Genomic DNA, 13287 nt, shown 5'->3' on the forward strand with positions numbered 1-13287 from the left:
AAGCTAATGAAAGCAATGACCAGTCAGTTCCAATCCATTATTTGAGTAAGTCAGTCAGTTAGCATACACTTACTCATGTTCCCTCCACTATATTTATCTGCCAGCTTGTATATGTCAGATGCATAACACAATAATTGCATAGGCAATTTATTTTCACCTACATTGACAGGATCCATAGAGCCAAGTCATTAACAAAATCTACAGATCTAGGATCAGTTCCCAGCTCTGGCAAAGTAGACCAATCTCTTTAGCCACTATGAAAACACTCATAGAGCCAGTCAATAGATTCTCATTCCTCCTCTACCCAGCTCAACCCATTCCTCATTTATTAACACAGGGTTCTGAACACCTACTCAGCCAACACAACTGTGTAATGTCCCATGGACTGTGAAATACATGTGGAGACTGGAGAAACGTATATGTGAATATATTCATCATGTGAATAATATACCCTATGTGAAGAAATGTGAACTATTATGTCCCTGGTCCAGGCCTATACAGAGCAACAAAAGTGATGTGGTATACATGCAAAGGAAATCATTCATTGACAATGACTGCAATGACTTGAAAAACAACACAAATCAAATGTTATTGGTCACATACACATATTTAGCAGATGTTATTGTGGGTGTAGCGAAATGCTTGTGTTCCTAGCTCCAACAGTGCAGTAGTATCTAACAATTCACAAATCTAAAAGTAAAAGAATGGAATTAAGAAATATACAGTACCAGCCAAAGGTTGGACACACCTACTCATTCAAGGGTTTTTCATCTTATTGGTGTCCCTTAGTAGTGGTTTCTTTGCAGAAATTCGACCATGAAGGCATGATTCACTCAGTCTCCTCTGAACAGTTGATGTTGAGATGTGTCTGTTACCTGAACTCTGTGAAGCATTTATTTGGGCTGCAATTTGAGGCTGGTAACTCTAATGAACTTATCCTCTGCAGCAGAGGTAACTCTGGGTCTTCCTTTCCTGTGGCGGTCCTCATGAGAGCCAGTTTCATCATAGCTCTTGATGGTTTTTGCGACTGCACTTGAAGAAACTTTCAAAGTTCTTGAAATGTTAATGTCTCTTTTGCTTATTTGAGCTGTTCTTTCCATAATATGGACTTGGTCTTTTACCAAATAGGGCTATCTTCTGGATACCACCCCTACCTTGTCACAACACAACTTATTGGCTCAAGCGCATTAAGAAGGAAAGAAATTCCTCAAATTTACTTTTAAAAAGGCACACCTGTTAATTGGCTAGTGATGGCTATTTAACAGTCTGATGGCCTTAAGATAGAAGCTGTTTTTCCTCTTAATGATCTGACCCTTTTTTTCCAATGTTCACCTAAAATGACATACCCAAATCTAACTGCCTGTAGCTCAGGACCTGAAGCAAGGATATACATATTCTTGATATAATTTGAAAGGAAACACTTTGAAGTTTGTGGAAATGTCAAATGAATGTAGGAGAATATAACACATTAGATCTGGTAAAAGATAATACAAACAAAAAAACATTCATTTTCTATTATTATTTTTTGTTGCATCATCTTTGAAATGCTAGAGAAAGGCCAGACAGTGATATAGGATTATAGATATAATTTAGATGTTGTCCACTAGATGCCAGCAGTGTGTGTGCAACATTTCAGACTGATTCAGTGAAGAATTACATCACTACACAATATGTTGTATCAAGTCTGCCAGGAGTTTTCCCAAATGTGCCGAATTGGTTTTCAAGTACATAACTATAGAGAACATACAAAAATGCTATGGTAATACAACATTTTAGTTTGCACACTCCCAGGAATGTCATACAAGATGGATCATTAGCTTCCCTACAGAAAATACGCTAACCGTCACACATCTAGATGGCCGGGCAGGGCGGGTGTGGATCCAGAGGTCAAACAGTAGAACCCAGTTCCTACATTTGAATATAAAAATTGATTTTTCAAACAAAACTACACTACATTTTATCTCTGGGCCCCCCAGTTTACAAATCAGATCAAGATTACTGAATGTAAGTACATTATTTACCTTCAGAGGTGAATGTCCCAAACCAGTTGCCATGTTAAGTGTTTTGTTGTTGTGCACTATTTTGGTATTTTCTTGCTGTAATAGCTACTGTAAATTGGACACTGCAGTTAGATTAACAAGAATGTAAGCTTTCTGCCCATATAAGATATGTCTATGTCCCCAAAAGTTGTCTGTTTACAACACCATTCTAGTCACATATCGCATATTGAGCAGCAATCGTCCCTTATAAGGGACACTGATCCCGTAGAGGTTAACACTTTTTTGGTTATTACATGATTCCATATGTGTTATTTCATAGTTTTGATGTCTTCACTATTATTCTACAATGTAGAAAATAGTAAAAATAAAGAAAACCCCTTGAATGAGTAGGTCTGTCCAAACTTTTGACTGGTACTGTATAAATATTAGGAGGAGCAATGTCGGAGTGGCATTGACTAAATACAGTAGAATAGAATACAGTATATACATATGAGATGAGTAAAGCAGTATGTAAACATTTTTAAAGTGACTAGTGTTCCATTATTAAAGTGGCCAGTGATTCCATGTCTATGTAGCCGGGTGGTACCCAGCTAGTGATGGCTATTTAACAGTCTTGATGGCCTTGAGATCGGAGCTGTTTTCAGTCTTTCGGTCCCAGCTTTGATGCACCTGTACTGACCTCACCTTCTCTGGATGATAGAGGGGTGAACAGGCCGTGGCTCGGGTGGTTGATGTCCTTGATGATATTTTTGGACTTCCTGTGACATCGGGTGCTGTAGGTGTCCTGGAGGGCAGGCAGTGTGCCCCCTGTGATGTGTTGGGCAGAACGTACTACCCTCTGGAGAGCCCTGCGGTTGTGGGCGGTGCAGTTGCTGTACCAGGCGGTGGTAAAGCCCGACAGGATGCTCTCAATTGTGCATCTGAGGGTCTTAGGGGCCAAGCCAAATGTCTTCAGCCTCCTGAGGTTGAAGAGGCGCTGTTGCGCCTTCTTCACCACACCGTCTGTGTGGGTGGACCATTTCAGATTGTCAGTGATGTGTACACCAAGGAACATGAAGCTTTCCACCTTCTCTGGATAGGGGCATGCTCTCTCTGCTGTTTCCTGTCCACAATCAGCTCTTTCGTTTTGTTTACGTTTTGCCAGTTTGATTGCCTTACGGAGGTAATAACTACACTGTTTGTATTCAACCATATTCAATTGCCCTGGGAGGTACGATCAAAGGATCCAATTCGGGAAAGTTGTATTCCTGGTCGTAATGCTGGTGAGTTGCCGCCGCTCTGATATCCAAAAGTTATTTCCTCCTGTATGTAATAACACAAAAACTGTTCTGGGCTAATAATGTAAGAAATAACGAAAAAACAAAATACTGAAAAGTTGCTTAGGAGCTAGAAGCAGAGCTGCCATGTCTGTCAGCGCCATCTTATATCTTAGAGCATTAGACAGTGGAAAATATGAATAGTTTATTTTAAACTATACTGAGCAGTGGTAGAGCCATCTGTGATCATCATCATCATCATCATCATCATCATCTTCATTTTAGTTGTTGGTAGTGAGATCCAGACAGCTGACTGCTACAGGCCAGGGGGAGTCAAGTTACTGCTGGAGACGACTCCTCTGTCCCTCCGGGCTCTTTACCACAGCTTGCCTTGCCACTAATAGCAGCTGAAAGTGCACTTTGTGTGTCTGTGTGCGTGTAAGCGTGTCTACTGTACATCAGTGTGTGTGTGTGTGTGCATGCCAGTGTGTGTGTGTGTGTGTTTAGTCCAGTAAAGTCATGTTTCAGCAGCAGGAGAGCGAGAGTGATGACCACCAGAGGAGTGCAGGGCAGTTTAATTTGCCTCAGTGTTGACAACTGGCCGACAGCACGCTTGTGTCACACACACCAAGGCCATTTGTTTCAATCCTCATGAGAGTAAGACCACCACCACCACCACCACGGCTGCTCTGTGCTAACCTTATAGCCTACTAGAGTATAGTAGACTACATCATGATGACATCCATTGCCATTTCAGTAAGCTAGCCTAAAGAGGCCAACGCTCCAAGTGTATTTACGCATCTAATACACACACCAACTGAAATTCTAGACAAACACTCAGACACACGCACAATCACACACACTTGCATTAACCAAAAGGAAGTGTGTAATCATATACACACACGTGTACAGTATGCACACATACACATTTGTAAACACTCAAGGACGTAGGACAGGAAACATCCACTTGACATGAGGCCTCTACTTTTCTCCTGTAGCACACAGAATCCGTCTATTTTCTAGAGACAGTGTCTACCAGCATTCTCACTGTGACAGCAACCTCTTTTTCTATATAGTCATCCGTCCCTGCAGGATGTCAAAACAGTAAGATCAACTTTGATTTTCCGTTTTCTTACGCAGATGTCCCCCTTCCTCAAATATGTAAAAACGACAAGAGCATCACAGCATCTTTAAAAAAAACTTGCCAGCATCCACACTGCCTCAACCTCTTTACCTCGACCTAGTTTGACTTTGAATTATCAATAAACCATGGCTGCTTCTTATCAGATGGGAATTCCTCCAATACTGGTCTCAAAAAAATCTGTTTTCTTTTTTCTTGTTCAGAGAAAGAGAGAGAGAGAAAGAAAGGGCTGTAATTCAGAGGGCTGGGTATAATGACTCCCTGTCGTACAGGCTGAATGGCAACAGTTATGTCATTACGCTATTGATCTCTCTACCTCTCTCCATCTCTTTCTCTGTACCTTTCCCTCCCTCTCTCCTCTGTGAAAGCCCTCTCTTAAAGGTGCCCTTTAGCCAAACGCCGCCTGGCTCCTGACTCAGCTTTTTTGGGGAGCACGGGTGCCACAGGAGATGTGGCGATTGAGGCCACCTTTGCACTGAGCTACCTGACAAAGAGGAGGAGGAAGGGATTTGTTAACATTGGTGAAGGGGGCTGGTTATGTTGTGGTCATTCGGATTTGGAATCCCAAGGTTTGAGTGTACTTATAGGGATAGTTCACTCCACAATTAAAGTTTTTCAGATATTCTCAATAGGGCAAAATGTAATAACAGTGTAACTACGGTTAAGGATGAACACCATCATGAAAATAAAATAACCATTCAAACCGTTTAAATAGCCCTACATTCATTTAGGGATTTTAAAAAATGATCTTTATTTTCATGTAGATAAACTTTACCTAATAGTGGGTGTGTTTACTAATGATTATAAGCAATTGTTTTGGTAACTTAGTCGGTCTATTAAACTTTCTACAATTCTTCCTCTCCTCCTTTGATGCTCCAGCAGCTAGTCTGCTAGATGGGCAGGGGTGTTGAGCGTTATGGGCTATGGCACTTCAGTCAAAATATTGTTTGATTTGTGGACATTCTTTTACACAATGTACGTTTTCATTGCTTGCTAGTAAACAAATACATCCGACAAGGTTGTTCTGGCTCTGAGGCATATAATGTTCTAATGTTGTGTTAATTGGACATTGTGTCAATCCTCTCTAACCTGGCATGGTATTATTTGATATGGAATCTTTTCTTAGTTTATAGACTAATCAACGCTGATCAGGCCCGGTCTTGGCCGATATGGTGCCCTAGGCGAGACCCAATTTTTTTTGCCGTCCTCCTATCCCAGCAATGTAGAATAGTAGCCTAGGCTATACAGTGTGGGCCCACAATGCACTTCTATGAATGCCCATGTGGTAGCCTACCGTTTGTAAAACAGGCAATTTACCGTTAATCCCTGTCATTTGGTTACATTCATTTAGGTTAAATAATGTATTAATTACAGTATTTTACCATTCTCATTCTCGGAATGGAAATGTTGCTTGCAGAGTTCAAAACCTGCTACACTTGTGAGAAACAAGTTTTGGTTTATTTCATAACCATAATTTACATGCTCCATGTGAGCAATGAGCATATGTCTGGTTTCTCTGTCCTGTTAATGTTGACCGAGCACATGCACCTGAGCACGCATAGAAATACCTGGCCTGCCTCCCAAGCAGCGCAGAGGTCTAAGGCACTGCATCGCAGCGCTACAGGCGTCACTACAGATCTGAGTTCGATCCCAGGCTGTGTCGCAGCCAGCCGCGACCGGGAGACCCATGAGGCGGCGCACAATTGGCCCAGCGTCGTCCGGGTAAGGCGAAGGTTTGGCCGTCTGGGATGTCCTTGTAACCATCGCGCTCTAGCGACTCCTTGTGGCGGCTGGGCGCATGCACGCTGACGTCAGTCGTCAGCTGTACGGCGTTTCCTCCGACACATTGGTGCGGCTGGCTTCCGGGTTTAGCGAGCAGTGTGTCAAGAAGCAGTGCGGCTTGGCAGGGTCGTGTTTCGGAGGACCCATGGCTCTCGACCGTCGCCTCTCCCGAGTCCGCATGCGAGTTGCAGCGATGGGACAAGACCGTAACTACCAATTGGATATCACGAAATAAAAAATTAAAAAACATTAACCTGGCCTGCTTCTCGCAAATGTCAAATGTAGGAAAGTGCCCAGCTGGGCTTCTCAGTCCGTGTTTTTGTTAACATCCATTCAAATTATAATAGTTCCAGTATTTGAATAATCTTTCCAACACTCCCCATCAATAATTAGCGTGGCTGATAAATAGGCTATGGACATGTTTGTATTTGTTTCTATTTTACTGACTGTCAATTTCATCTTCATACTATAGCATGGCTGTCCCCGTCACACTTTCATTGTCAATTAATTTACATTTACATTTTAGTCACTTAGCAGACGATCTTATCCAGAGCGAATTACAGTTAGTGCATTCATATTAAGATAGCTAGGTGGGACAACCACATATCACAGTCATAGTAAGTAAATTTTTCCTCAGTAAAGTGGTGAGAGGGCCAAGAGACCAAAGGTGGCAGAATGGAGTGCTCGGGTTGGGGTGTAGGGTTTGAGCATAGCCTGAAGGTAGGGAGGGGCAGTTCCTCTTGCTGCTCCGTAGGTGAGCACCATGGTCTTGGAGTGGACGCGAGCTTCGACTGGAAGCCAGTGGAGTGTGCGGAGGAGCGGGGTGGCATGGGAGAACATGGGATGGTAGAACACCAGGCGGGCTTCAGTATTCTGGATGCGTTGCAGGGGTTTGATGGCACAAGCAGGGGGCCCAGCCAACAGGGAGTTGCAGTAGTCCAGATGGGAGATGACAAGTGCCTGGATTAGGACCTGCGCCGCTTCCTGTCTGAGGTAGGGTCGTACTCTACGGATGTTGTAGAGCATGAACCTACAGGAGCGAGTCACTGCTTTGATGTTTTGCAGAGAACGACAAGGTGTTGTCCAGGGTCACGCCAAGGTTCTCTACACTCTGGGAGTGGGTCAACATGGAGTTGTCAACCATGATGGAGAGGTCTTTCAGCGGGCAGGCCGTCGACGGGAGGAACAGCAGCTCAGTCTTAATTCATTATCTTATAGCCAACTTTCAGGAAAGGTAGGCCTAGATTTTTTAAGGAAAGGATAAATATTTGCTAATGTCTGACATATGCTGGTAGCTTTGATTGACAGGTGCTTTTACGGGGGTGTGCGTATGTGAGTTAGCTGATTCTCTCTATAGGCCTATATGTCCATTCAGAAAGTTTCCTAAAGTATCCTGTCTGGACTCCATCTCTTTAATAAGATTCAAACGCTCCTGTTATGATTTAATCTAGTAAAAGGCCTGTTTTAACCTACTATAAATATGAATTGCCCTCACTTCACTATCTAAACCAGGGATGGGCAACTGGCGACCTGCACTTTGAAGGCCCTCGGATCAATTCCTTCCTGAGAAACTCAGTCAGGGTCTCAAATTACTGTTGCGAGTTAGAATAGTAGAATACACAAGGTGCAATTTTGAAATTTGGTTGTGCGTCATCAGTTTTTATCTTGTTATGTCAGTCAATCAATTAGCCCATGTCAGCTAACTTTTTTTAGATTGCTAAATTAGTTTAGCGGCCAGCTATCTAAACTTGTTATCATGGTCGAATTACCAGCCGGAGGGCCCGCATTGATTTTGTTAGCGTCACTCAGATATTATTTTATTTAACTTTTAATTAACTAGGCAAGTCAATTAAGAACAAATATTAAAAACTGCAAACATTTCTCTCCACCCTATGGCAAAATGTGTAGAAATGCACAAAATTAACTCAAAAATGTATTATTATTATTTTAATAATAAATGTGTAGAAATGTTTTGCTCACAATATGGGGTGGAAGGGAGTTCAGATTTTTTATGGGCCCCACCCCCATTAAAGTTGCCCATCCCCTGATCTAAACCAAGCAACACAAACACTAAAGAGAAAGAAACCTTGACCTGGGAACACAAAACGCACACACCCTTGCCCTGCTCCTAACATACACACACAGTCTGCAACACCTCTGCTTATCAAAAAAAAAGTGCACCTGCCTTTATGATACGCTCTATTAACTAATTTATTTAAAAAAAAACGGAAATATCACATTTAAATAAGTACTCAGACCCCTTGCTATGAGACTCGAAATTGAGCTCAGGTGCATTTTGTTTCCATTGATCATCCTTGAGATGTTTCTACAACTTGGAGTCCACCTGTAGTAGATTCAATTGATTGGACATGATTTGGAAAGGCACACACCTGTCTATATAAGGTCCCACAGTTGACAGTGCATGTCAGAGCAAAAACCAAGCCATGAGGTTGAAGGAATTGTCCGTAGAGCTCAGAGACAGGATTGTGTTGAGGCACAGATCTGGGGAAGGGTACCAAAAAATTCTGCAGCATTGAAGGTTCCCAAGAACACAGTGGCCTCCATCATTCTTAAATTGAAGAAGTTTTGAACCACCAAGACTCTTCCTAGAGCTGGCCGCCCGGCCAAACGGAGAAATCGGGGAGAAGGCCCTTGGTCAGGGAGGTGACCAAGAACCCGATGGTCACTGACAGCGCTCTAGAGTTCCTCTGTGGAGATGGGAGAACCTTCCAGAAGGACAACCATCTCTGAAGCACTCCACCAATCAGGCCTTTATGGTAGAGTGGCCAGACGGAAGCCACTCCTTAGTAAAAGGCACTTCAGCCCGCTTGGAGTTTGCCAAAAGGCACCTAAAGACTCTCAGACTATGAGAAACAAGATTCTCTGGTCTGATGAAACCAAGATTGAACTCAGACTGGGGCAAAGGTTCACCTTCCAACAGGTCAACGACCCTAAGCACACAGCCAAGACAACGCAGGAGTGGCTTCAGGACAAGTCACTGAATGTCCTTGAGTGGCCCAGCCAGAGCCCGGACTTGAACCCGATCGAACATCTCTGGAGAGACCTGAAAATAGCTGTGCAGCAACGCTCCCAATCCAAGCCGACAGCGCTTGAGAGGATCTGCAGAAATGAATGGGAGAAACTCCCCAAATACAGGTGTGCCAAGCTTGTAGCGTCATACCCAAGAAGACTCAAGGCTGTAATTGCTGCCAAAGGTGCTTCAAGTACTGAGTAAAGGGTCTGAATACTTATGTCAATGTGATATTTCAGTTTAATTTTTTTTATAAATTAGCAAAAATGTATAAAAACCAGTTTTTGCTTTGTCATTATAGGGTATTGTGTGTAGATTGATGAGGGGAAAAAACTATTTCATCAATTTTAGAATAAGGCTGTAACCTAACAAAATGTGGAAAAAGTCAAGGGGTCTGAATACTTTCCGAAGGCACTGTATCAAACTTCTATCACTCCAGTATCCCTGCACATTGTAAATATGGTACTGGAACTGACTGACTCTGTATATAGCTTACTTACTTTATCGTGTTCTTCTTATTTCTATTTCTCGTGTGTTTTTGTTCTACCTCATGTTATTTTTAGTACTACATAGTTATTGATTACTGCATGGTTGGGTTTAGAGCTTGCAAGAAAGGCATGTCACTGTACTTGTGCACCTCCCCCAACCTTCCCTCCTCTCCCTTCCCCTCTCTCTCCTCCCTCCCCCCTCCCCATCTCTTACCTTCCCTCCTCCCCCTCCCTCGCTCTATTCCTCCCCCTCTCCCTCTCTCCCCCTCCCACTCGCCCTCCCTCTCCCACTCTCCCACTCCCTCCTCTCCCACTGCCTCTCGCCCTCTCCCTCCCTCCCCCTCCCACTCTCCCACTCCCTCTCGCCCTCCTCTCCCACTCCCACTCCCTCTCGCCCTCTCCCCCCTCCCTCTCGCCCTCTTCCTCCCCCTCTATTCCTCCCCCCTCCTCTCCCTCCCTCCTCTCCCTCCCTCCCCCCTCCCTCTCGCCCTCTTCCTCCCCCTCTATTCCTCCCCCTCCTCTCCCTCCCTCTCCCCCTCCTCTCCCACTCCCTCTCGCCCTCCTCTCCCTGTCCACCTCTCTCGCACTCTCCCACTCCCTCCCTCCCACCCACCCCCTCTTCTCCCACTCCCTCCCTCCAACTCTAAACAATTATCTGTAAATCTCCACAGCTAAGTCTCCAGACAGGCATTCACCACAGTGGAAAACAGAGAGATCCGGGCAGGCACGTGCCCAGGCATGTTTTCATGCCACCCTCTCTGGCTTTGTTTTATAGGTGGTCCTTAAGGGCTGAACCCAGATCTGCTGTGATGGCTTGCTTCCAGATATTTATCCAAGGTCTGGTTTTTGTTTTTTCCCCTAATGGTTAAGGGTATGATTTGGGTAAGGTAAGCTGTTCCTAGACCTGTGACATGCCAGTCAGCACAGTAACAATGTTGCCAGTGTGCCGCCTTCTGCGAGGCTGATGTCTATCTCTGACCTATATCTCCACACAACATCTCTGGTATGCCCTTATCTCTCTAGCACTGTGTCAGTGCAGCTACTGCACTGAAACACACACACAACATACACACACACTACCACCCTAGACCCACTTCAATTTGCTTACCGCCTCAATAGATCCACAGGCGATGCAAACGCCATCACACTGCACACTGCCCTACCTATGTAAGAATGCTGTTCATGACTATAGCTCAGCATTCAACACCATAGTAGCCTCCAAGCTCATCATTAAGCTCGAGGCCCTGGGTCTGAACCCCACCCTGTGCAACTGGGTCATGGACTTCCTGACGGGCCGCCACCAGGTGGTGAAGGTAGGAAACAACATCTCCACTTCGCTGATCCTCAACACTGGGGCCCCACAAGGGTGCGTGCTCAGCCCCATCCTGTACTCCCTGTTCACCCATGACTGTGTGGCCAAGCATGCCTCCAACTCAATCATCAAGTTTGCAGTCGACACAACAGTAGTAGGCTTGATTACCAACAATGACGAGACCGCCTACAGGGAGGAGGTGAGGGCTCTGGGAGTGTGGTGCTAGGAAAATACCTTTCACTCAACATTAACAAAACAAAGGAGATGATCGTGGACTTCAGGAAACATCAGAGGGTGCACCCCCCTATCCACATCGACAGGACCGCAGTGGAGAAGGTGGAATGCTTTGGCGTACACATCACCGACAAACTGAAATGGTCCACCCACGCAGACAGTGTAGTGAAGAAGGCGCAACAGAGCCTCTTCAACCTCAGGAGGCTGAAGAAATTCGGCTTAGCACCTAAAACACTCACAAACTTTTACAGATGCACAATTGAGAGCATCCTGTCAGGCTGTATCACCGCCTGGTACGGCAACTGCACTGCCCGCAACCGCAGGGCTCTCCAGAAGGTGGTACGGTCTGCTGAACGCATTACCGGGGGCAAACTACCCACCCTCCAAGACACATACAGCACCCGATATCATAGGAAGGCCAAAAAGATCATCAAGGACATCAATCACCCGAGCCACTCCCTGTTCACCCCGCTATCATCCAGAAGGCGAGGTCAGTACAGGTGCATCAAAGCTGGGACCGAGAGAATGAAAAACAGCTTCTATCTCAAGGCCATCAGACTGTTAAATAGCCATCACTAGCACATTTGAGGCTGCTGCTGCCTATTGAAATCGCTGGCCACTTTAAGAAATGGAACACTAGTCACTTTAATAATGTTTACATATCTTGCGCTACTCATCTCATATGTATATACTGCATTCTATTCTATAATATTCTACTGTATCTTAGTCCATGCCGCTCTGTCATTGCTTGTCCATATATGTACAGTGGGGAAAAAAAGTATTTAGTCAGCCACCAATTGTGCAAGTTCTCCCACTTAAAAAGATGAGAGGCCTGTAATTTTCATCATAGGTACACGTCAACTGTGACAGACAAATTGAGATTTTTTTCTCTCCAGAAAATCACATTGTAGGATTTTTTATGAATTTATTTGCAAATTATGGTGGAAAATAAGTATTTGGTCACCTACAAACAAGCAAGATTTCTGGCTCTCACAGACCTGTAACTTCTTCTTTAAGAGGCTCCTCTGTCCTCCACTCGTTACCTGTATTAATGGCACCTGTTTGAACTTGTTATCAGTATAAAAGACACCTGTCCACAACCTCAAACAGTCACACTCCAAACTAAGCAGCTTGGTTTGAAGAAATCAACTGTAGGAGCAATTATTAGGAAATGGAAGACATACAAGACCACTGATAATCTCCCTCGATCTGGGGCTCCACGCAAGATCTCACCCCGTGGGGTCAAAATGATCACAAGAACGGTGAGCAAAAATCCCAGAACCACACGGGGGGACCTAGTGAATGACCTGCAGAGAGCTGGGACCAAAGTAACAAAGCCTACCATCAGTAACACACTACGCCGCCAGGGACTCAAATCCTGCAGTGCCAGACGTGTCCCCCTGCTTAAGCCAGTACATGTCCAGGCCCGTCTGAAGTTTGCTAGAGTGCATTTGGATGATCCAGAAGAGGATTGGGAGAATGTCATATGGTCAGATGAAACCAAAATATAACTTTTTGGTAAAAACTCAACTCGTCGTGTTTGGAGGACAAAGAATGCTGAGTTGCATCCAAATAACACCATACCTACTGTGAAGCATGGGGGTGGAAACAAATACAATTTGATTTGAAGTATGTGCACAGCACACATACATCACATCTGTGCATTCTTCTTCCCTCAAAGTCAAATCCATATACAGTATATCCCGTGACATTAATAAATAACTCCCACCCCATGATAAATGACGTGCATTTCAGGCAAACAGCGATCGATACTGAATAGTATGCGCTCGGGGGAACTATCAGCATTCCACCGTTCGTTCATGGTAGAAAATTACCTTATAAATTAGTGATGGGATCCCTTCTATATTTATAAACAGCCCATCAATCCCACCCAGATTAGTGATGGGATCCCTTCTGACTCCCTCTCTCTACCCCTCCCACTCCCTCCCTCTACCCCTCCCACTTCTTCCCTCTACCCCTCCCTCCCTCCCACCCCTCCCACCCCTCCCACTCCCTCCCTCTACCCCTCCCACTCCCTCCCTC

The 13287-nt window shown here is 44.6% G+C and overlaps 1 protein-coding gene across 6 annotated transcripts in view; it reads right to left on the reverse strand.

Annotated features, from left to right (window-relative positions):
• Window positions 1-13287, reverse strand: part of LOC121541588 (E3 ubiquitin-protein ligase RNF130-like) — a 101677-nt gene that overhangs the window by 56167 nt on the left and 32223 nt on the right. The gene's annotated exons all lie outside the window — the stretch shown is intronic.

This window comes from Coregonus clupeaformis, chromosome 3 (genome assembly GCF_020615455.1).
Source record: "Coregonus clupeaformis isolate EN_2021a chromosome 3, ASM2061545v1, whole genome shotgun sequence".
NCBI lineage: Eukaryota > Metazoa > Chordata > Actinopteri > Salmoniformes > Salmonidae > Coregonus > Coregonus clupeaformis.